Raw genomic sequence first — 21127 nt, 5'->3', positions numbered from 1 at the left:
ATCTCTTTATTATTCCTTCACTCTGTTTGATGTTTGGCATTTTTTTTTTTCCCATGTTGTACACGGTTGTATTCCTAAAATTAATTCTACTTGGATGTGGCTATAATCCTTTCAGTGTGTTGGATTCTGTTTGTTAATATTTTGTTAGATCTATATTCATAAGTTATTAATATAGTTTTTATTTTATATCTTTGGCTTTAGTATCAGGGTAATGTTGGTCTCATATAGTAAGTTAGGAAGTGATCCCTACTCTGCTGCCTTTTGGAGGAGCTTAAGAATATTGCATTAATTATTATTAAGTATTTAGAATTAGTTACCAGTGAAATCATCTTGTTCTGAAAGTTTACTTGTTTATTTTCAGAATGTATTTATTTGAAAGGCAGAGAGAGAGAGATCTTCCATCCCCTGATTCATTCCCCAAATGCCAGAAATAGAGTTGGGCCAGGCTGAAGCCAGGAGCAGGGAACTCAATCCAGTTCTCCCACCCAGGTGACAGGAACCCAGCCATTTGAGCCATAACCTGCTGCCTCCCAGGGTACAATGTCAAATTGGGAATAATATATCTCCTCAGACATTTAATATCTCTATATAGTGAAAGAATTCCAAACCTTATCTTCTAAGTTTTATTTTATAGAGGTTTTTATTTTTTCTATAGCTACCCTACTGTACACTAATACCCAAAAATGTCTTGTTTTAAAAATTATTTTTCCAAGGAAAATATTTATATTAGGAACAAATATATCTCCATAAGTGACAAAAAGTAGCTTGAGGTATTGTTCTAATAAGGTAGACAACTAGCAACCTGATTTTTTTTTTCAAGACTTATTTATTTGAGAGGCGGAAGGAGGGAGAGAGAGAGAGAGAGAGAGAGGTCTTCCTGTCCACTGGTTCATTCCCCAAATGGCCACAACAGTCAGAGCTGGGCCAATCCAAATTCAGGATCCAGGAGCTGCTTTCAGGTCTCCCACACGGGTACAGGGGTCCAAGGACTTGGAGCTGGGACTCGAATGGGTGCCCATATAGGATGCCAGCACTTGCAGGCAGTGGCTTCACCTGCTATACCACAGCACTGGCCCTGGTGATTTATTTTTAATCTATCTTATTCTTCACTTTCCTGGAAATCTGTATTTCATGATCAAGGCACAAAAGGCCAGGAAGGGTGATAAAAGTTTTTTAATTCAAAGTATATTTTTCCCTTAAATATTATTAATGTGAACACTGATGTCATATTCAAAATTAAATTTTACTCTAGGTGAACAATTAACTTGCTTTCTAGATAACTGTTTGAAAGTCATTGCCATTATATTGTTTCTTTTTTGTCAAATTTTTTGTGGATAATTTTTTTTAAGATTTATTTATTCATTTGAAAGGCAGAGTTACAAAGAGGCAGAGAGAGAGAGGTCTTCCATCTGCTGGTTCACTCCCAAATGGCCAGGGCTGGGCCAATCCAAAGCCCGGAGCCTGGAGCTTCTAGATCTCCCAAGAAGGTACACGGTCCCAAGGACTTGGGCTATCTTCCACTGCTTTCCCAGGCCATAGCAGAGAGTTGGATCGGAAGTTGAGCAGCCAGGACTCGAACCAGCGCCCATATAGGATGCTGGCACTGCATGTGGCGGCTTTACCCACTGTGTCACAGCACTGGCCCCGTGGATAATTCTTAATGTAATATTCTAGGAGTCTCACGAAATTTAAATTGCCTCAAATGTTATTAAATTGAAGACAAAAAGAAAAAAAAAGATCATTTCGTCAACAATTCTCTTCCTGGCTAGGTACGGTATTGGGTGCCAGTCCAAGTCCCATCCACTCCACTTCTGATCCAGCTCCCTGCTAATATGCCTGGCAAAACAGCAGAAGATGGTTCAAGTGCTTCAGCTACTGACACCCACGTGGGAGACCCAGATGTAGCTCCTCTCTCCTAACTTCAGACCAGCCCAACTCTGGCCATTGTGGCCATTTGGGGAGTGAGCCAATGGATGGAAGATCGATCTTTCTCTCTCTCTCTCTCTCTCCCCTTCTCTCTTTCTGTTTCTCCTTCTCTCTCTCTAACTCCACCTTTCAAATACATAAATAAATCTAAAAAAAAATTCTTTTCCTAGGAAAGTCCATACTACCAGAAACTGTTATTATTGAAAGAATCGGTGTAGGTTGCATTTTTCTAAGACCTATTTCCCAAATCCATTTTTTCCCCCATAATATATACTTTACTTCAAGGTAGAAGAGCCCACTAATATCTAAGAAGTGTATCTTGACTGTTTCCTGATGAATCACAGAATTTTCTTTTATATTAGTAAAAACACAACCTTAAATTATTTCTGTGCTTTATAGTTTTCTATTTTCATCATCGTGACCTTTAATTAAGTGGCAGTTTTCTAGTAAGGGGTGGCTTAACCCACTGCGCCACGACATTGTCCCCCCACGATCTTCTTACTCATATCTAATTACAACTTAGTACCCATTAATCAACCTTTCTCCATCCCACCCACCCTCATTCCCTCCCCAGACTCTGATAACCATGATTATACTTTTAACTTTTATGAGATCACTGTTTGCACATATGAGGGAGATCATACAATACTTATCCTTTTTTTTTTTTTTTTAAGACATATATTTGAAAGGCAGAGTGACATACAGAGAGAGAAAGATCTTCCATCCACTGGTTCACTTCCCATCTTCTGCTTTCCCAGGCATATTAACAGGGAGCTTGATTGGAAATGAAGCAGCCAGGACTCAAGCCAGTGCATATAGGATGCTGGCATCGCATTCAGTGGCTTAAACTGCTGTGCCACAATGCCAGCCCCAGCACTTACCTTTCTGTGCTTGGCTTATTTCATTTAAAATAATGGCCTTCAGTTCTGGCCATGTTGCTGCAGATGACAAGTTTTCATCCTTTTTTATGGCTCAGTACTACTCCCTTGTGTGTTTTTACCACATTTTTTCTTTTTGTCTATTTTAAATGATTTACTTGCTACAGAATTGCTTGAGTCTCCCAATTTTAAATAAACTCAAAATTTCTGTGTTTAAAAGAATTTTGCTCACTGGTTTCTTATAAGTACTGCAACATTCAAAAAAGTATTTTGAGGCCGGCGTTGCAGCTCACTAGGCTAGCCCTCTGCCTGCAGCATCAGTACCCCAGGTTCTAGTCCAGGTTAGGGCGTCGGGGTCTGTTCCGGTTGCTCTTCTTCCAGTCCAGCTCTCTGCTGTGGCCCGGGAAGGCAGTGGAAGATGGCCCAAGTGCTTGGTCCCTGCACCCGCATGGGAGACCAGGAGGAAGCACCTGGCTCCTGGCTTCAGATCAGTGCAGTGCGCCAGCCGTAGCGGCCATTTAGGGGGTGAACCAATGGAAGGAAGACCTTTCTCTCTAACTCTGCCTGTCAAAAAAAAAATTTTTGTTTAGCCATAAATTGACATGTTTAGAAGTTAGAAAAAGAATATATAGTATTAGCTGTCTACAAAATAGAAGAAAATTGAACATTCACAAATCCTTCAGGGCCAGTACTGTGCAACAGTAGGTTGAGCCTCCACCTGCGGTGCCGGCATACCATGTGGCCTCCAGTTTGTGTCCCAGCTTGGGCTTCTGCACCCACATGGGGAACCTGGAAGAAGCTCCTGGCTCCTGGCTTCATATTGGCCCAGCTCTGGCCGTTGTGGCCATTTCAGGAATTAACCAGCAGGTAGAAGACCTTTCTCTCTGTCTCTCCCTCTCTCTGTAACTCTGCCTCTCAAATAAATAAATAAAAACTTTAAAAAACGAAGGAAGGAAAGAAATTCCTCATTTGGACAAGTCCTGAGTTGAAATCACATTCATTTACAAAGGAACTGTTTTAGGTCAGAAGTACTATACAACCAGCGGACTCTGACCACGGACTTTACCAGTGAAGATTTCCAGAAACTGTATGAATGACAGGATACACACAATTTGGTTGGCCAATTCTTGCATGTGTCCTATGTGGCTTGTGAAAATTTTATAAATATCCTTAAACCCAAAACTTCTGGTTTTCTGAAACTGACTATCTTAATCTGATTCTCTGTGCTTTTAAAAAAAAATAAACAAAAATTTTCCCAGCAAGATCACACATTTAAGTATTTGTTGCCTGTGGATAGATAACAGAGAAATCAAGTAGGGATGTGAGTTAATAACTCAGCCATGTAGCTCTGAATCTACGTGTGGTTGTGGAAGCTGGTTCTGCACTTGCTGTGCACCAGAGGTGTCCTTCCAGGCAACATGAACCCCAGCAGCTGCTCAGTGGGTTTGAGCAGCCACTCATCAACCTCCAGCTCTTCTACCAAACCAGTGAGTTTTTTCATCTGAGCAACTTGCTGATTTGTTTCACCTGTTTAAACGTGGATGCAACTTGATAGCTGAAAACAGATTTGTAGAAAAATTTCACAGAGCCGTCTTTCAACATTTCTCCAGCTCCTTTGTGATAGATGAAAAGAATTTTCCATGGTGAGCAAGGTCTGAGGCACTGAAATCAGATCCAATGACAGAGCTTCCACTGACTGGACTAGCTGAGAAGGAGGAAGACACTGCTAGAAGAAGTCTCACTTTACTCAGAGCTTTGGCATCCCACCTACTCTCCCATCCCCTGGGGCCAGCCAGAGCCATAACCCACATTTTTTTCTTTCTCCACTTTCTTTGCCAGTGCATGAACACTTAAGTTGTTTCCTCATTTCTTGTCTATTGTCAATGGTGCTGCAATAGGCATGGGAGTGCAGTTGTCTCTTAAACAGATGGATTTCATTTCCCTACAGGAGTGGGATTGCTGCATCATATGGTAGTTCTATTTTAAAAGAACCTCCATAGAATTTTCCTCAATTCTACACTAAGTTACATTCTCATCTACAGTGTGCAGGGGTTCCCTTTTCCCCACATCCTGGCCAGGATTTCTTTTCTGTTGTCTTTTATAATAGCCAGTCTTCCTAGAGTGAGATAGTATCGTTATGGTTTTGATTTGCATTTCCCTGATGGTTATGAGGTTGAGCGTTTTTTCATGTTCTTGGTGACAATTTTATATCTCCTTTTGAGAAATACCTGTTTAGAGCTACTGCCCATTTGGTGGCAAGGCCCAGAGATTTGGGCCATCTTCTGCTGCTTTTCTCAGGCCGTTAGCAGGGAGCTGGATCCAAAGTAGAACACGCCAATATGGGATGCCAGCATCGCAGGTGGCTGCTTTACCTGCTATGCCACAGTGCCAGTCCCACAATTAACTTCTTAAATTTATAACAATCTTGTTTGAATTGAAGCAAGCTAGCTTCAATGGTGTACAAAGATTCTACCAGAATACATCCAACTCCATTTCCCTGCTTACGTTATTTTTACATCTTTATACAATGAGTGTCAATTAATGGAGACTTATAATCATTATATTATGCATTTTTCCTCTTAAACTGTGTAGGAAAAAATGAAGAGATCAAAAAAAAAAAAAGAAATACAGTGCTGGCTTTTGTATTTCTCTGTGTAGTTTCCTTTACCAGTGTCCTTTACTCTTCATATAGCTTCAGTTTCTCTCATTCTTTAGCATCTTTGGTAGACAGGTCTCCTCACAACAGTCTCTTAGCTTTATGTGAGTTATCTTAATTCTTTTCTGAAAGAGTTTTTTGGACATAGAATTCTTAGTTGAAATTTTTTTCTTTCAGCACTTTAAATTTGTCATCCTACTGCCTTCTGGCTTCCAGTGGTTTCTGAAACTGGCTGTTGAAATTGGCTATTGATCTTAGTGAAATTCTGTTGTATTAAATGAGTTCTTATTTTGCTGCTTTCAAGATTTTTTTATCTTTGGCTTTTGACAGTTTGATTCTAATGTATCTCTAAGTTCATTGTACCTGGAGTTCACTGGGTTTCTTGAATGTGTACATTCATGTCTTACATCAAATTAGGGAAGTTTTTGGTCATTGTTTCTTCAAATATACTTTCCTTTTCTTTCTTCTCCTTCTATAACTCCAATTATGTCTATGTCAGTATGCTGGATTGTGTCCTACAAATCTCTTGGGCTTTGTTCATTTTTCTTCCCTTTTTTTCCTGCTTCTCTGGATAATTTCAAACGACGTATTCTTTCTTCTGCCTGTTGAAATATGATGTTGGATTACTCTAGTGATTTTCTTTTCGGTAATAGGTTTTATTTTGTTAAAGCATTTTTAGATTCACAGAAAAGTTGGGCATAAAGCACAGGGAGTTTCCATTGACCCTGTTCCTGCACACACACAACTTTCCCCACTGTTGACATCCTGCACTACAGCTGGTTATTTTTCACAATCTGAACCTACATTGATACATATCATTATCACCCAAAGTCTGCAGAGGTTTCCAAGAAGATAAACAGCTACCAGAGTAACATACAGATAAACAGTGCCCAAATCCTTAGCAATCTATGACTACAGCAGGGATGTGTACTACACCAACCACAGTATACCTTATGTCTGTTGGAAGGAAAAGGGGAGGGGAGGGGAGGGGAGGTGAAGGGCTTGTAACTAAAGTTTTCAAGATGTTTTGATGTTTGAGTTTTTTTTTTCCCCTGGGATTTAGGATTATTTTGCAAATGATATGTGCTGCTGTTTCTATCTTTGTTTTGTTTGTTTCTTTTTTAGCCTTTTTAATCCAGATACCTTTTGCTTGGGAATAGCTGTCCTTGCCTTATGTGATCAATACTTTTATTGCCCTTTTTCCTTGTGTATGTTATAAAAGTATTTTAATCATCTCCTATTCATCCCCTTGTTGAGGAAGGGATTTCTGCCCTAGGGTCATGGTAATGGTTGAACATATGGCATGCAGCACTGAACACATGAGATGGGCAGCAGTCGATTGCATATGCTCCCAGCCACACACACTACATGTCATGCAGGTCCATGTCAGAAATACACTCAGGAACAGAATACACAACTAGGGCCTGCAGGAGGTAGGCTTTGCAGTATGAAAAGCAGAGTGACCTCTGGTTCCTGTGGGAGGATATGATTGCCTTGTTTGAATAATTATGTGAACGCCATGGAAGTGAACCCTGCTACTCAGGGATGAGAAAGAATTGCACTTGATCCTCTTGGTAAGAAGAGTTGTTTGACTAGGGGACTTTATCCACAGGAGCAGCATGGAGAGGGGAACTTGTGCTCATGCCACTTGAAGTCTTCTCTGTTTCACCACATGTCAGCCAAGCACATAATATTGGACTTTGATTTTGGGCCTGATGCCACCAAAGGTTATAAACTAATCAGCAGTAAAAGGTGGGAAGGAGAAAGTGACAGGGGAGTGCAAAACAGTATGCCAGTATCTGTCAGTGTCATCTGCAAGAGCTATAGACCTTCGCTGTCTTTTAAGAATTTAGTTCTTGGAGCCAGCACTATGGTGCAGCAGTTAAGCCACCACCTGCAGCACTGGTATCCCATAAGGGCCGTGGTTCAAGTCCTGGCTGCCGTACTTCTTATTCAGCCCCCTGCTAATGAGCCTGGAGCCCAAGTCTCTGAGCCCCTGCCATCCATGTAGGAAGAAGCTCCTGGCTCCTGGCTTCAGCCTGGCCCAACCCTGGTCATTTCAGCCATTTGGGGAGTGAAATCTTAAATAAATTTAGTTCCAAGGTCCTGCATTGTGGCATAGTGGGTTAAGCTGCCACTTGGAATGCTGGCATCCCATCTCAGTGTGCCAGTTCAAGTCCTGGTTCTTTGGATTTCAATCCAGGTTCCTGCTAATGTTCCTGGGAAGGCAGCAGAAGTTGGCCCAAGTGCTCGGGTTCCGCCACCAACATGGGAGACCATGATGAAGGTCCTGGCTTTCTGGCTTTGGCCTGGCCCAGACTGGTTGTTGCAGCCATTTGGGGAATGAACCAACAGATGAAGATATTTCTGTCACTGTCTATCCTCCTTCCTTCTCTGTCGTCCTATCAAATAAATAATATTTTTTAAAAAAATAGAAGAACATAGTTCCCATGATTAAGTTCTGAAACCAAGCTTGCCTTCTGAACATAATTTCGAGAACCTTTTATCCCAGTTACTATAATCTCATACATGAAATTTAAGCAACTTTACTAATGATAATTTGGATTAATTTTTTATTTTAGAATAGTTTTGCAGAAAAATTTCAAAAATAGTAGAGTTCTCATATACTCCACATGCAGTTTGCCCTATTATCAACATCTCAGTATTGTATACTGACAATATAACAAATGTATTGCTACTAATAAGCCAATATGGATGAATTGCTTTAAAATAAAACCCATACATTATTTTGATTTCCTCTATTTTGCCTGATGTAATTTTTCTATTCCAGGATCCAGATTGCCATGTTACTTTTAGCTGTGATATCACCTTAGATTCCACCCAGCTGTGACAGTTTCTCAGATTTTCCTTTTCCTTGTTTTTGATGATCTTGACAGATCTAAGCAATACTGATCAGGGATTTTGTAGAATACTTCTCTATTAAGATTTGTCTGGTGTCATTCTTATTATTGAATTGAAGTTACAGATTTTTGGGAGTTTGACCACATAGAGAAAACTGCCATCCTTCTGACAACATATTAAAGGTGCATGCTATCAATATGACTTATCAGTGATGATGTTAACATGGATTGCTTGAGTGAGGTAGTGTTTGCCACATTTTTCTACATAACACTACTTCCCCCACACCATAGTGAACTCTTGGAAGTCAGTATGCACAGGCCACACTTTAGGAATGTGCAGCATGCTCAACTTCCTTGAGGCAGAGACTTTAAAAAATTATTTGGAGTTATTTTGCATAGGAGATCCTGATTCTTTTATCAGAGAATTTGACTAGAAATGCAGTCTAGGTGCTAGGTCTGCTTGTAGCTCCTGGGATGTTTCTGGCACCATTAAAAGATCTCAGGGATAGGGACTGCCGCTGCAGCATAGCGGGTAAAGCTGCTGCCTGCAGTGCCGGCATCCTATGTGGGCGCCAGTTCAGGTCCTGGCTGCTCCACTTCCAATCCAGCTCTCTGCTGTGGCCTGGGAAAGCGGTAGAGGATGACCCAAGTCCTTGGGCCCCTGCACCACGTGGGAGACCTGGAGGAAGCTCCTGGCTCCCGGCTTTGGATCAGCACAGCTCTGGCCATTGTGGCCAGTTAGGGAATGGACCAGCAGATGGAAGACCCCTCTCTCTTTCTCTCTCTCTGCCCCTCCTTCTCTCTGTGTGACTCCGACTTTCAAATAAATAATAATCAAAATAAAATATTTAAAAAAAAAACTCAAGGATAGACAAATATTGTCATTTACTAAAAGCATTTTTCTTTTTCCCAGTCAATAACTTTGCTGGTTTCTTCAGTCAAATGCATCTTTAAAGCTGCATTATTAAAAGCTCCTAGAATTTGGGGCAGGCACTGTGATGTAGTAGATTTAAGAATGCCAATGCAGACAAATGACACATTTTTTTCATGTGAATTGCAGTTTTCAGGATTTTAACATTTGAGATTTTCTTCTATCAAAATTGTGATTTTGGAGATTTTAGGATCTCAGTGTTTGGTGTTATAGTATTTGGGATTGATTGTGTCTTTAGGGATGCTTATAGCCTACTTGGTTATTCCTTTTCTCTCCCCTTTGCCCATTCCCCTTCATTTATATATATATATATATATATATATATATATATATATATATATATATATAAAGAGACCTTTATATATTTATAAATACCATATATATATATGAGACCTTTTGTGAACAGATGAAGACTTTGAAAGTGTTTACAAAGATTAAAGTTCTTTTTAGATTTTCTGTAGTAGTACCTACAAAGCCCAAGGAAATATTTAATTCCTGATAACTGCTAGGGACGTGGCTAGTGACAATGGAAGATTATTGTTCTTCATTACTGAAAGTATGGCTTTATATATTTCAGGATCTTTGACAGAATTGCCATTTCATTCATTCACCACCAAGTGCTCACTGAGTGTCTACTATGTGCCAGTCATTGTTGTAGTCTCTGAACCAGACTCCCTGCTCACATAGAGCTAATATTCCAGGGACACTTATCTCAACAAATGGCTCCTAATTCAAAAGTTTTGAGGTTGCTTGTTTTTGTCCCTGATGAAGGCCTACTAAGAATCTGTCCTTTTATTCCTCATTTAATTTTCAACATTATTCATATATTTCCATCTCCAAATTGGCTTATCTTGGTCCTCATAGTTCTTTTTTTAAAAAAATTTATTTATTTTATTTGATAGGCAGAGTTTTAGAGAGGGAGAGACAAAGACAGGAGGATGGAAGATCAATCTCTCTGTCTCTTTTAAACACAACTAAATTAAAGGCAAATCTCATGTAAATATATGAAAGGTATATTATAAATCTAGGAATATAATAAATAGGCAGAGTTCCAGGAGAATACATGCCTGAACCTGTGTGCCCTCCCTGACAACGCTGGAGGATGGGTAATATGATTGCCTTCTCTACCAGATACTTGATCCCACATAGTTAACTGAAGGTAATAACAAGGAGAGAAGAATATTGATTTAAATCTTTTGCTGTTTGCATTGTAAAAAGTATACTTCTGTCCATTGTAATAAGTTACCTGAATGGGGAAATAGAGATTCAAAGAGAAAGCTGAAGGCAATATAAGCCTTGTTAAGAATCAGAATTTTGGGGGGCCAGCACTGTGGCGTAGTAGGCTTATCCTCAGTCTGTGGCACCAGCATCCCATGTGGATACCGGTTCATGTCCTGGCTGTTCCTCTTCTGACCGAGCTCTCTGCTTATGGCCTAGGAAAGCAGTGGAAGATGGCCCAAATCCCTGGGCCCCTGCCACCTGTGTAGGAGACCCAGAAGAAGCTCCTGGCTCCTGGCTTCAGATCAGCCCAACTCCAGTCATTGTGGCCATTTGGGGCGTGAGCCAGTGGAGGGAAGATCCTTCTCTGTCTCTCCCTTTCTCTGTAACTCTACCTCTCAAATAAATAAAATCCTAAAAAAAAAATCAGAATTTCTTACCACAGTTATGTCAGATTTCACTGTTAGACTCAATATATAAATTTATGGATGAATGTCTCTCCTCTGTTTTTTCTATACCTCCTGGACTCTTTTTTTTGGTTTGTTTGTTTGTTTTTTGACAGGCAGAGTGGACAGAGAGAGAGACAGAGAGAAAGGTCTTCCTTTGCCGTTGGTTCACCCTCCAATGGCCGCCGCGGCCAGCACGCTGCGGCCAGTGTACCTCGCCTATCCAAAGGCAGGAGCCAGGTGCTTCTCCTGGTCTCCCATGGGGTGCAGGGCCCAAGCACCTGGGCCATCCTCCACTGCACTCCTGGGCCACAGCAGAGAGCTGGCCTGGAAGAGGGGCAACTGGGACAGAATCCGGCACCCCGACCGGGACTAGAACCCGGTGTGCCGGTGCCGCAAGGCAGAGGATTAGCCTACTGAGCCGCGGCGCCGGCCCCTGGACTCTTAAAATTAGGATCATCATAGAAACTACAAGGCAGGGGCTGGCGCTGTGGCGCAGCTGGTTAGCACCCTGGCCTGAAGCGCCGGCATCTCATATGGGTGCCGGTTCTAGTCCCGGCTGCTCCTCTTCCCAACCAGCTCTCTGCTATGGCCTGGGAAAGCAGTAGAAGATGGCCCAAATTCTTGGGCCCCTGCACCCACATGGGAGACCGGGAAGAAGCTCCTGGCTTCGAATCAGTGCAGCTCCGGCTGTTGCAGCCAGTTGGGGTGTGAACCAGTGGATGGAAGACCTTTCTCTGTCTCTACCTCTCTCTTTCAAATAAATAAAATAAATATTTTTAAAATAGAAACTACAAGGCCTAATAGAATAGAACAGTACCAGCAGTAGAATGCAGACGAGAAAGGCTACTCTGAGTTAGGGCCTTGAGCAATTAGGTTAGTCCTTTTCCTACATAACCACAAAAATCCCAGGAGACTGGGAAATTCTGCTTTTCCTCTTTTTTTGGCCTGACTTCTCTCCTGACTTCCTTTCTGTATGGATCCTGGGACCTCATCCTTCCATGTTAGGTCTCTATGGAACTTTGCTGTTATGGAGGATTGTGTCACAGACTTCTGGTACTATCTTTGGAATTTTAAATTTGATTAAGTGGTGCTAGCAAAGCCAGGAATTCTTTCTAAAATGCTCCCACACCCTCACGGGACAAACTAATTTGCATAGGCCCAAGAGAACTGTCACAAGCAATGGCCATCTCTGCTTTTAAACATACTCTTCTTCACTACTAGGCCTCATTTGCGGTTCATGCTGTTTGTTCATTTATCATTTGTCCCTCTTTTCCATCACATACAGTCCTTTATCCAATATTCATTAAGTATTTTAGAACCTAATTGTCTGTCATATTCCTCTCTACTGCCACCATCTTTGGAGATTTAGTATGTATGACACCAACTCACCCAACAACCTGTTATTTCATTTGTTATCCTCCTTATGTGTAGCCATCTTCACCTCTAATACACTACCCACCCACACTAGTGACCATACCTGTTATCATGTCATAACATGGTATTCCAAATCTTAAACTCCAAAGTTCTGTTTCCTGATCAAAATCTCCTCTCATTCCAGTGCTCAATTCTTTACTCCTATGAACTGTACTCTTTTTTTTTAATTGTACCCAAATATATAGAATAAAACATTTGGCAGCTTAAGTGTATAATTCAGATTAAGTATATTCACAGTGTTGTGCCATCATCACCACTATCTAGAACTTTTGCATGATTTCAAACAGAAACTCTTTTACCTGTTAAACAGTTAACACTCCATTTCCATCTCCTCCCTTGTGCTGATAAACTTTGTTCTACTTTCTTATTTTAAAGATTTATCTATTTAATTTGAAAGGCAGGGTTACAGACAAAGGGAGGGAGAGACAGAAAGAAAGGTCTTTCATCTGCTGGTTCACTCCCCAAATGGCCACAACAGCCGGAACCGGGGCCTATCTGAGGCCAGGGGCCCAAGAACTTGGGCCATCCTCTGCTACTTTCCCAAACCATTAGCAGAAAGCTGGATTGGAAGAAGAGCAGCCAGGACTCAAGCTGACGCCCGTATGGGATGCCAGCGCCACAGGTGGAGCCTTAACCTACTACACCACAGCACCGGCTCCTATTCTACTTTCTGAGTCTCTGAATTTCCCTATTCTAAGCTGTTCATATAAATAGAATTAAGATAATATTTGTCCTTTTTTCTTGTTTATTTCACTGAGCATAACGTTTTCAAGATTTATCCAGGTTTTGGTATGTATCAATTCCATTCCTTGGGCCAGCGCTGTGGCATAGCAGGTAAAGCTGCTGCCTACAGTGCTGGTACCCCATATGGGCACTGGTTCAAGTCCCGGCTGCTCCACTTTCGATCCAACTCTCTGGTATGGCCTGGGAAAACAGTAGAAGATGGCTCAAGTGCTTGGGCCCTTGCACCTACATGGGAGACCAGAAGAAGCTCCTGGCTCCTAATCTGCTCAGCACCAGCTGTTACAGCCATTTAGGGAGTGAAGCAGTGGATGGAGGGCTTCTCTCTCTCTCTCTCTCTGCCTTCTGCCTCTCTGTAACTCTGCCTTTCAAATAAATAAATAAATCTTTTTTAAAAATGCCCTTTTTTATGCCAGTAATATTCCATTATATGTATAAATCACCGTTTCTTTACCCATTCATTTGTTGGACGTTTGGGTCGTTTTCTTCTTCTGGCTATTGTGAATAATGCCTGTATAAATACTAGGAATGGAATGATCATATGGTAATTCTATTTTTTAACTTTTTGGGGGACTGCCAAAGTGTTTTCCAGAGCAGCTGCACCATTTTATATACCCAACAACAGTGCAGAAGTGTTCCACTTTTTTCACATCTCCACCAGGTCTCATTTTCCTTAAATTTTTTCCTGATTTATTAAAATGATTGTGGTAAAATATCCATTAACATAAAATTCATCATTTCTATCATCTTGGCCAGGCCATGGTGTCCAGATACGTGGTGAACCAGTACTCTGGATGTTATTTAGAAGGTGTGTTTGGCTGAGATTGACATGTAAATCAGTACGCTTTCAGTAAAGCAGATTGTCCTCCGTTCAGCGGGTGAGCTTCATCTAATTAGTTGAAGGCCAGAATAGAACAAAAATACCCTCCTCAAAAAAGAGTGAATTCGGTAGCAGACAGCCCTTGGACTCGAACTGTAACATCACATCTCTCTCCAGACTCCAGCCTGGCAGCTTTCAAACTTGAATTCCATGGTCAACATCTCTGACTCTCAACCTTCTGGTCTACCCTGCAGGTTTTGGACTTGCAAGCCTCTGTAATTATGTGAGCCAATTTTTTAAATAGTTTTCTTAAACTTTATTTCTTTTTTTTTAAGATGTATTTTTTTATTTATTTGAAAGAGTTAACATAGAGAGGCAGAGACAGAGAAAGAGCCATTCACTGGTTCACTCTCCAGATGGCCACAATGGCCGGAGCTGCGCCAATCCGAAGCCAGGAGCCAGGAGCTTCTTCCGGGTCTCCCATGTGGCTGTAGGGGCCATTTTCTACTGCTTTCCCAGGCCATAATAGAGAGCTGGATCAGAAGTGGAGTAGCCAGGACAGGAATGGGCGCCCATATGGGATGCCAGCACTTCAGTCCAGGGCTTTAACCCGCTGTGCTACAGCACCGGCCCTTGAACTCTATTTGTTTTTCTTAATTCTTTTTTTTAATCTGTGACTCATACTTGATAATTTCAGTTATCCTGCCTTCAGTTCACTGAAGTGAACTTCAAATTCTTCTGCCTGCTTAAATCTGTTGTTGAGTGCATGTAGTGAATTATTCATTTCAGTCATACTTTTCAGTTTCCTAATTTCTGTTTGGTTCTTTTTTATCATTTCTATCTCTTTGTTGTTATTCTCATTTTGGTCTTAGATCATTTTCCTAATTTTCCTTTAATTCTCTGTGCATAGTTGCCTTTAGCTTTTAGTCATATTTAAGACACTTGTGTATAAGATTTTGTCTTTGTAAGTTCTATATCTGGGCTTCCTCAGGGTGGTTTTTGTCAATTTTTTTGTCCCTTTTAATATCCTGATTTCCCAAAGAGCCTTTCCTCAGCTTCTCTTCCACACCCTGCATGGTCTATTGTATATCTCTTGCCCCAAAGGTCTGCAGTTCTGTAGTTTTATGGCAGCTTTTATGAGTTGTACCTGCTGCTTTTCCACTTTTCCATATTAGCTCCGAATTAGGCAGAGATGGGTGCATTGCATCAGCTATCCCACAAGCAAAGTAGAACCAGTTGTACACATTAATTTGTAAACAAGGGGATTGGGAACTTGTGCTACCTCTTCAAGATCAGAAACACCACCTCACTGGAAAGGATGTGGGGCAAGAATGAATAAAATACCACAAACTTTTCCTATCATTTTGAAGATGGATTTTTTTCTTTTTTCTTTTTTTTTTGGGGATTGGGTGTTTGCTCGGTTGCTATAAAACTGACTTTTTTTCTGGATTCTGGGAAAGTTGGTTCAGAGGGTTCTTGCTTGGTTTTGTTTGTTGTTGTTACTTTAATATTAGATCTTTTTATTTGATTATATTTCTCCTTTTATTTAGTAATGAAGTAATTATTTTATTTTTAAATTAACATAATTTACATATTTATGATGTATAGTGTGATTTATTTATTTATTTATTTGACAGACAGAGAGAGAGAAAGGTCTTCCTTCCGTTGGTTCACCCCACAGTGGCCACTACGGCCAGAACTACACCGATCTGAAGCCAGGAGCCAGGTGCCTCCTCCTGGTCTCCCATGCGGGTACAGGGGCACAAGAACTTGGGCCATCCTCCACTGCCTTCTCCGGCCACAGCAGAGAGCTGGACTGGAAGAGGAGCAGCCAGGGCTAGAACCTGTATAATAGATTATTGTGAACTATAGTCACCCTACTGTGCTATGTAACACTAGGAACTTATTCTTTCGATCTAACTTTGATTTGGTGCGTATTATCCAGCCTCCCTCTGTCCAAACCCCCACCATCCCCACCCTCTAATGATCACTCTTCTATTTTCAAACTGAATGATTTTAGCCTGTACATGTGTGGGAGAGTGTGCAAAAATATTTGTCTTTCCGTGTCTGGCTTATTTCACTTAACAATAGCTTCCAATAGCATCCATAGTGTTGCGAATGACAAAGTTTGATTCTTCTTTGTTACTGAATAATATTCCATTGTGTATATTTACCACACTTTCTTTCTTTATCTCTTGATGGATACTTTGTTTGATTCCATATCTTGATTGTTGTGAATGCTGCCATGATAAAATGGAAGTTCAGTGGAATTGAGCCATACTATAGAGCAAATGGACCTAATGAACATTTGTTTCATTTTTTTTATGGTCGTTCTTTATTTGTTTTGTTTTGTTTGAGATGTGAGGGAAGAGATTTTGGAGCTTCCTAGTCCACCATTTTGCAACTCTTTACCAATACCTCTACTATTACAGTGCTTCAAAAAGCTTCAGTCTCAGGACTCTTCAATTAGTGCAAATTCCTTTTGCATTTCTTCCTGAGCCATTATTAATGTTAGGGTCGTTTATGTTAGTCACTTGCTAACATCTTTGCATTAGCAGAGGAGCAGAGGGCCTATGATACAATCCCTCGAACATCAGCCTTTGGAGAGGAGACAGAGGGGAAATGTGAAAACATGAAAAATGATAGAATATGAGAAAAAGACAGCAAATGCAGATGACCCTTATCACACTACAAAACTTCTACATCTTCAACTTTTATGCAGTGATCTCTCTCCATCTGCTTGACAGAAATTTAGCTCTTCCCCACATATCCATCACCTGAATTACAGTTATTTTAGTCACCAGATGAAAGGCCTTCACAAAGGCCTTAATGTCTAGGGGTAAAGTCACCTCAAATCTGTTTATTATTTCATTTACTTCCAGAAGATGGCAGCAGTGCTCTATGAACTAGAACTAGTCACACTTTCTCACCACCCGCCACATTTGAAGGAAAAAACATGCTTTCAAGCAGAGTAGATATAAAACACTTTTCTGCATCCTTGCCTCCATTGATTATTATGTTTAAAATAATTGTTTCTCAATGTGATAGGTGAAAACTTGCATCTCAGCATTGTTTTAATTTGCATTTCTTTGATAATTAGGGAAGCTTAAACATATTTCTGTGTTTCATAGGATTTCTCTTTCTTTGAATGATTCCCACATCCTTTAACCTATATTTACACTGAGATTTAATTTTATAGCCTTTACCTTTTCTCATTATAAAAATAATAAGAATGCATTGTAGAGGTTCAACTGAACACAGAAGAAATTCTAAAACACCCACTCATACTACCAGACTTCAATTTCTAGATGAATTTTTACTAGCTTTTCCCGTATTTTTAGTTATTTGCATTTAATGTAATGTTCATTTAACTATACAGTGATATTTTCCCATGTCATTACTAATTCTTATGTATCTTTTTAAATAGCTTTTGTTTATGATTGAAAAAGCAGTTCATGGCCAGCACTGAGGCTAAATAGGCTAATCCTCTGCCTGCAGCACCGGCATACCGGGTTCTAGTCCCAGTCAGGGTGCTGGATTCTGTCCCGGTTGCTCCTCTTCCAGTCCAGCTCTCTGCTGTGGCCCAGCTGCTTGGGCCCTGCACCCACATGGGACACCAGGAGGAGGCACCTGGCTCTTGGCTTCGGATCGGCGTAGTTCTGGCCGTAGCGGCCATTGGGGGGTGAACCAATGGAAAAGGAAGACCTTTCTCTCTGTCTCTCTCTCTCACTGTCCACTCTGCCCGTCAAAAAAAAAAAAGAAAAAAGAAAAAGCAATTCATGAGCCCTATTGAAAACCTGATAAATATAGATTTAATATTAATAAGAAAACCAATATATAATCCTTCTACCCAGAGTGCCACCCTAGGCTTCCATGTAGATGGCAGGGGCCCAAGTACTCTGCTGTTTTTTCCAGGTGCATTTTAGCAGGGAGCTGGATCAGAAGCAGAGCAGCATGCACAAAATACAGAGATGTTTAAAGAGGACAATGAAAATCACCAGCAGCCTCCCCATTCACAGCTTAATACTAGTGCTAATATTTCCTTCTACTGTTGAGAAACAAAACAAAAAAAAATGGAAATAAAAGTTCTGGTTTAATTCTTAGAGAAAGGAGTTAATTTTAAGTTTGTTATTGTCTAGGAACCTGAGATCATGGCTTTGGTAATGTGGAAAGTTAAGTCCTCTTTCCCAAATCAGATATGCTTCAAAGATTCAAGGCCATATGTGGTACCCTACCCACAGATTTCTGCCACTGTTGTGGAGAGGAGATGGGAGTAATCACATCACCTAGAACCATCAGAGAGCTTCCTAATGATGGTAGTGACAACAGCAAACGTTTATTGAATTTTTACTGTGTGTCAGACGCTGAAATCAGGGCTTTATACAAAGAAACTCATTCAATCTTCACAATAACTCAATGAAGTATGTACTATTATCCACATTTCATTAACGGGGAAACTGAGGCCTAGAACCCAGGGGTTGAACTTTCCAGATAATAATTCTGAGAAAAGGGAAACCTTGTGGCCATCACATTTTAGAGAAAATTATGCTTATCAGCCTGTATGCTTCTTATATAAGAAACATAGGCATCTGGAAGAGAAGGGAAGAAGAGAGGCAATGGTATGGGAGTTGAGAATGATTAGAGGAGCCAGTGCTGTGGTATAGTAGGTTAAGCATCCACCTGTGGTGCCAACGTCCATATGGGCGCCAGCTGGAGTCCCAGCTGCTCCACTTTCGATCCAGCTCCCTGCTCATAGCCTTGGAAAGCAGTAAGATGGCCCAAGTCCTTGGGTCCCTGTACCCCCATGGGAGTCCTGCCTCCTGGCTTCAACCTAGCCCAGCCACAGCCATTGTGGCCATTTGGGGAGTGAACTGGTAGATGGAAGGCCTCTCTTTCTTTCTCTCTCTTTCTCTCTCTCTCTCTCTCTCTCTCTTTGTAACTCTGCCTTTCAAATAAAAAAAATAAAATAATATAATATAAGCTAACATAAGGTGATTGAAGTTCCTCTCCCTTTTACATTGTATCTAAGGACTGATTTATGGGATGTATAATGTGTACTAGGTAATTACAAAGACTGGGGTGCTACAAGTCTGTAGACCAAGCACTAAAAACCACATATGTTATATGTATTACTACACTTACAAATGTACAGAAGAGACAAATCTGTAGAGATAGTTGGAACACCAAGTGGTTGCCTGGAACTGGTAGTGAGAATATGGATTCAATGGAAATGAGTACTGGAGATCTTTCTGGAGTAATGGAAATGTTCTAAAACTGTATAGTTGTGATGGTTGCAAAATGCCATGAATTTACTAAAACAATTATTGAACTGTATACTTCATGTGGTAGAACTTTGTGGTATGTAAAGTAGGCTTGAATAAAGTTGTTAAAAATAAAAACGAGTGGCCGGCGCTGCGGCTCACTAGGCTAATCCTCCGCCTTGCGGCGCCGGCACACCGGGTTCTAGTCCCGGTCGGGGCGTCGGATTCTGTCCCAGTTGCCTCTCTTCCAGTCCAGCTCTCTGCTGTGGCCAGGGAGTGCAGTGGAGGATGGCCCAAGTCCTTGGGCCCTGCACCCCATGGATAAGTACTTGGCTCCTGCCATTGGATCAGCGCGGTGCACCGGCCGCAGCGCGCCGGCCGCGGCGGCCATTGGAGGGTGAACCAACAGTAAAGGAAGACCTTTCTCTCTGTCTCTCTCTCTCACTGTCCACTCTGCCTGTCAAAAAAATAAATAAATAAAAATGAGCAAACTTACCTTAAAAAATTAAGAGTATTCTGGACTGTTGAAGAAAAGTTAAAGAAGGAACTGATTGTGAGAGCAGGAGCACCACCAGCTGTCAGTAAAAATAACTTCATGATTCATACTGGGGCTTTAGGTCTTGGAATGACTTGAAGTGAAACAGGGTGAGAAAGCTTGGCATCTCTGCCTTCATATTTTCTCTGTCTCCTTTGCTACCTTAACCTTAGGGTTAGACTGTTTCTGTTCATCCTTGCACACAGACGTGCTAGTCATTAGAGGTATTCTGCTTGCAACTTGAGGTTTCTGCAAATAGGCCCTTACCTGGAACTTGCCTCCCCCGAGGACATACAGAGGCATGCACAGAAATAATGATTTTTTTGTTAAGGATTTATAGGAGCAGCTTGACAAGACCTCTGTTTCCAAAGTCAACTATCCAAGAACAGAGTTTCATGATCCTTCTTGGACCCTTGCTGGCATTCAGAGGTGTCTGAAGTGATTCATCACCTGTTGCCTTTGCCTCCTCACTTTTATCTCCCACTTGTACTTAAAAATAGACTGATATAATGCACAGGCAAGATGGTTTCTCTAGGACACTAGTCTTTGACCTTCACAGTTTACCAAAACTCTGAATACACTTGTTTTCTTTGCTTTAACACTTTCCCCATGAATTTTTGGCTTTTTCAGGCATCGAGCAGATGAAATTGGACTTGGGAATAGCTAGCAGGATTCTAAGCAGTTGGTTTACTGATCAACCTCACACTCTACTTTCCATTACAAATGTCCCCACCCCCAGTGTTGTGGGGTATGTCCATCCAGGTTCTTGTTTCCAATGCAGGAATGATTTCAAGGATGAGACACAGATAAAGGTTAGCAGGGGAACAAGATGCAAAGCAAAACTATAAATTCAAGATGAAATATGGGCAGGCTCTAGAGTGAGCTGCACCCCATGAGGTTCGAAGTCCTTTATGTTATCTGGAGGCACAGGGGGTGGTATTTTGTGTAGAGTTTTCCAGGAAAGGGCAGAGGTTTCCAGGAATTTGGTGCTGCCCATTTTCTGGTCTGTTTATGAAATCTCATAAGTATCTTGGCACAGGTGCATGATTTGAGTAGAGTGTCAGCCATGGTAATTCTGTTATAATTGGTTATAGGTCAGGGCAGAATGTGGTTGCAGCCATGTTGGATATTTTCAGCTGGCATTGGTTTTAGGCAGCAGATTTGCTACATTATCAATTTTGGGTTGCTGGCCATGGGAGGAGTTTTAGAAGCAACCCCTGGGGGCGGAGTGTGTGTAACATATTCTGGCTCTTTCTGTAATCCCTATCTGCTTACCTATAACACCAGCAGTTATATTTTATGTATAATTAGAGGAACAAAGTACAATATTTGATGATGGTACATGGTATAAGGGAATTGCTAAGTAAATGTCACCTGTTATTATCATTTCCATCCAGATTATTAAAGCATGCTCTTT

At 41.1% G+C, this 21127-nt stretch overlaps 1 long non-coding RNA gene and 1 pseudogene across 15 annotated transcripts in view; one reads left to right on the top strand and one right to left on the bottom strand.

Moving 5' to 3' along the window:
- Positions 1 to 21127, top strand: part of LOC149119652 (uncharacterized) — a 91753-nt gene that overhangs the window by 22792 nt on the left and 47834 nt on the right. The gene's annotated exons all lie outside the window — the stretch shown is intronic.
- On the bottom strand, positions 3959 to 4779 carry LOC127487936 (anaphase-promoting complex subunit 16 pseudogene; annotated as a pseudogene).

The sequence above is a fragment of the Oryctolagus cuniculus genome, chromosome X, assembly GCF_051225735.1.
Source record: "Oryctolagus cuniculus isolate XC-2025 breed Fujian yellow rabbit chromosome X, ASM5122573v1, whole genome shotgun sequence".
Classification (NCBI taxonomy): domain Eukaryota; kingdom Metazoa; phylum Chordata; class Mammalia; order Lagomorpha; family Leporidae; genus Oryctolagus; species Oryctolagus cuniculus.
Note: the sequence above shows the minus strand (reverse complement) of the source record. Positions and strands in the feature narration are given on the sequence as shown.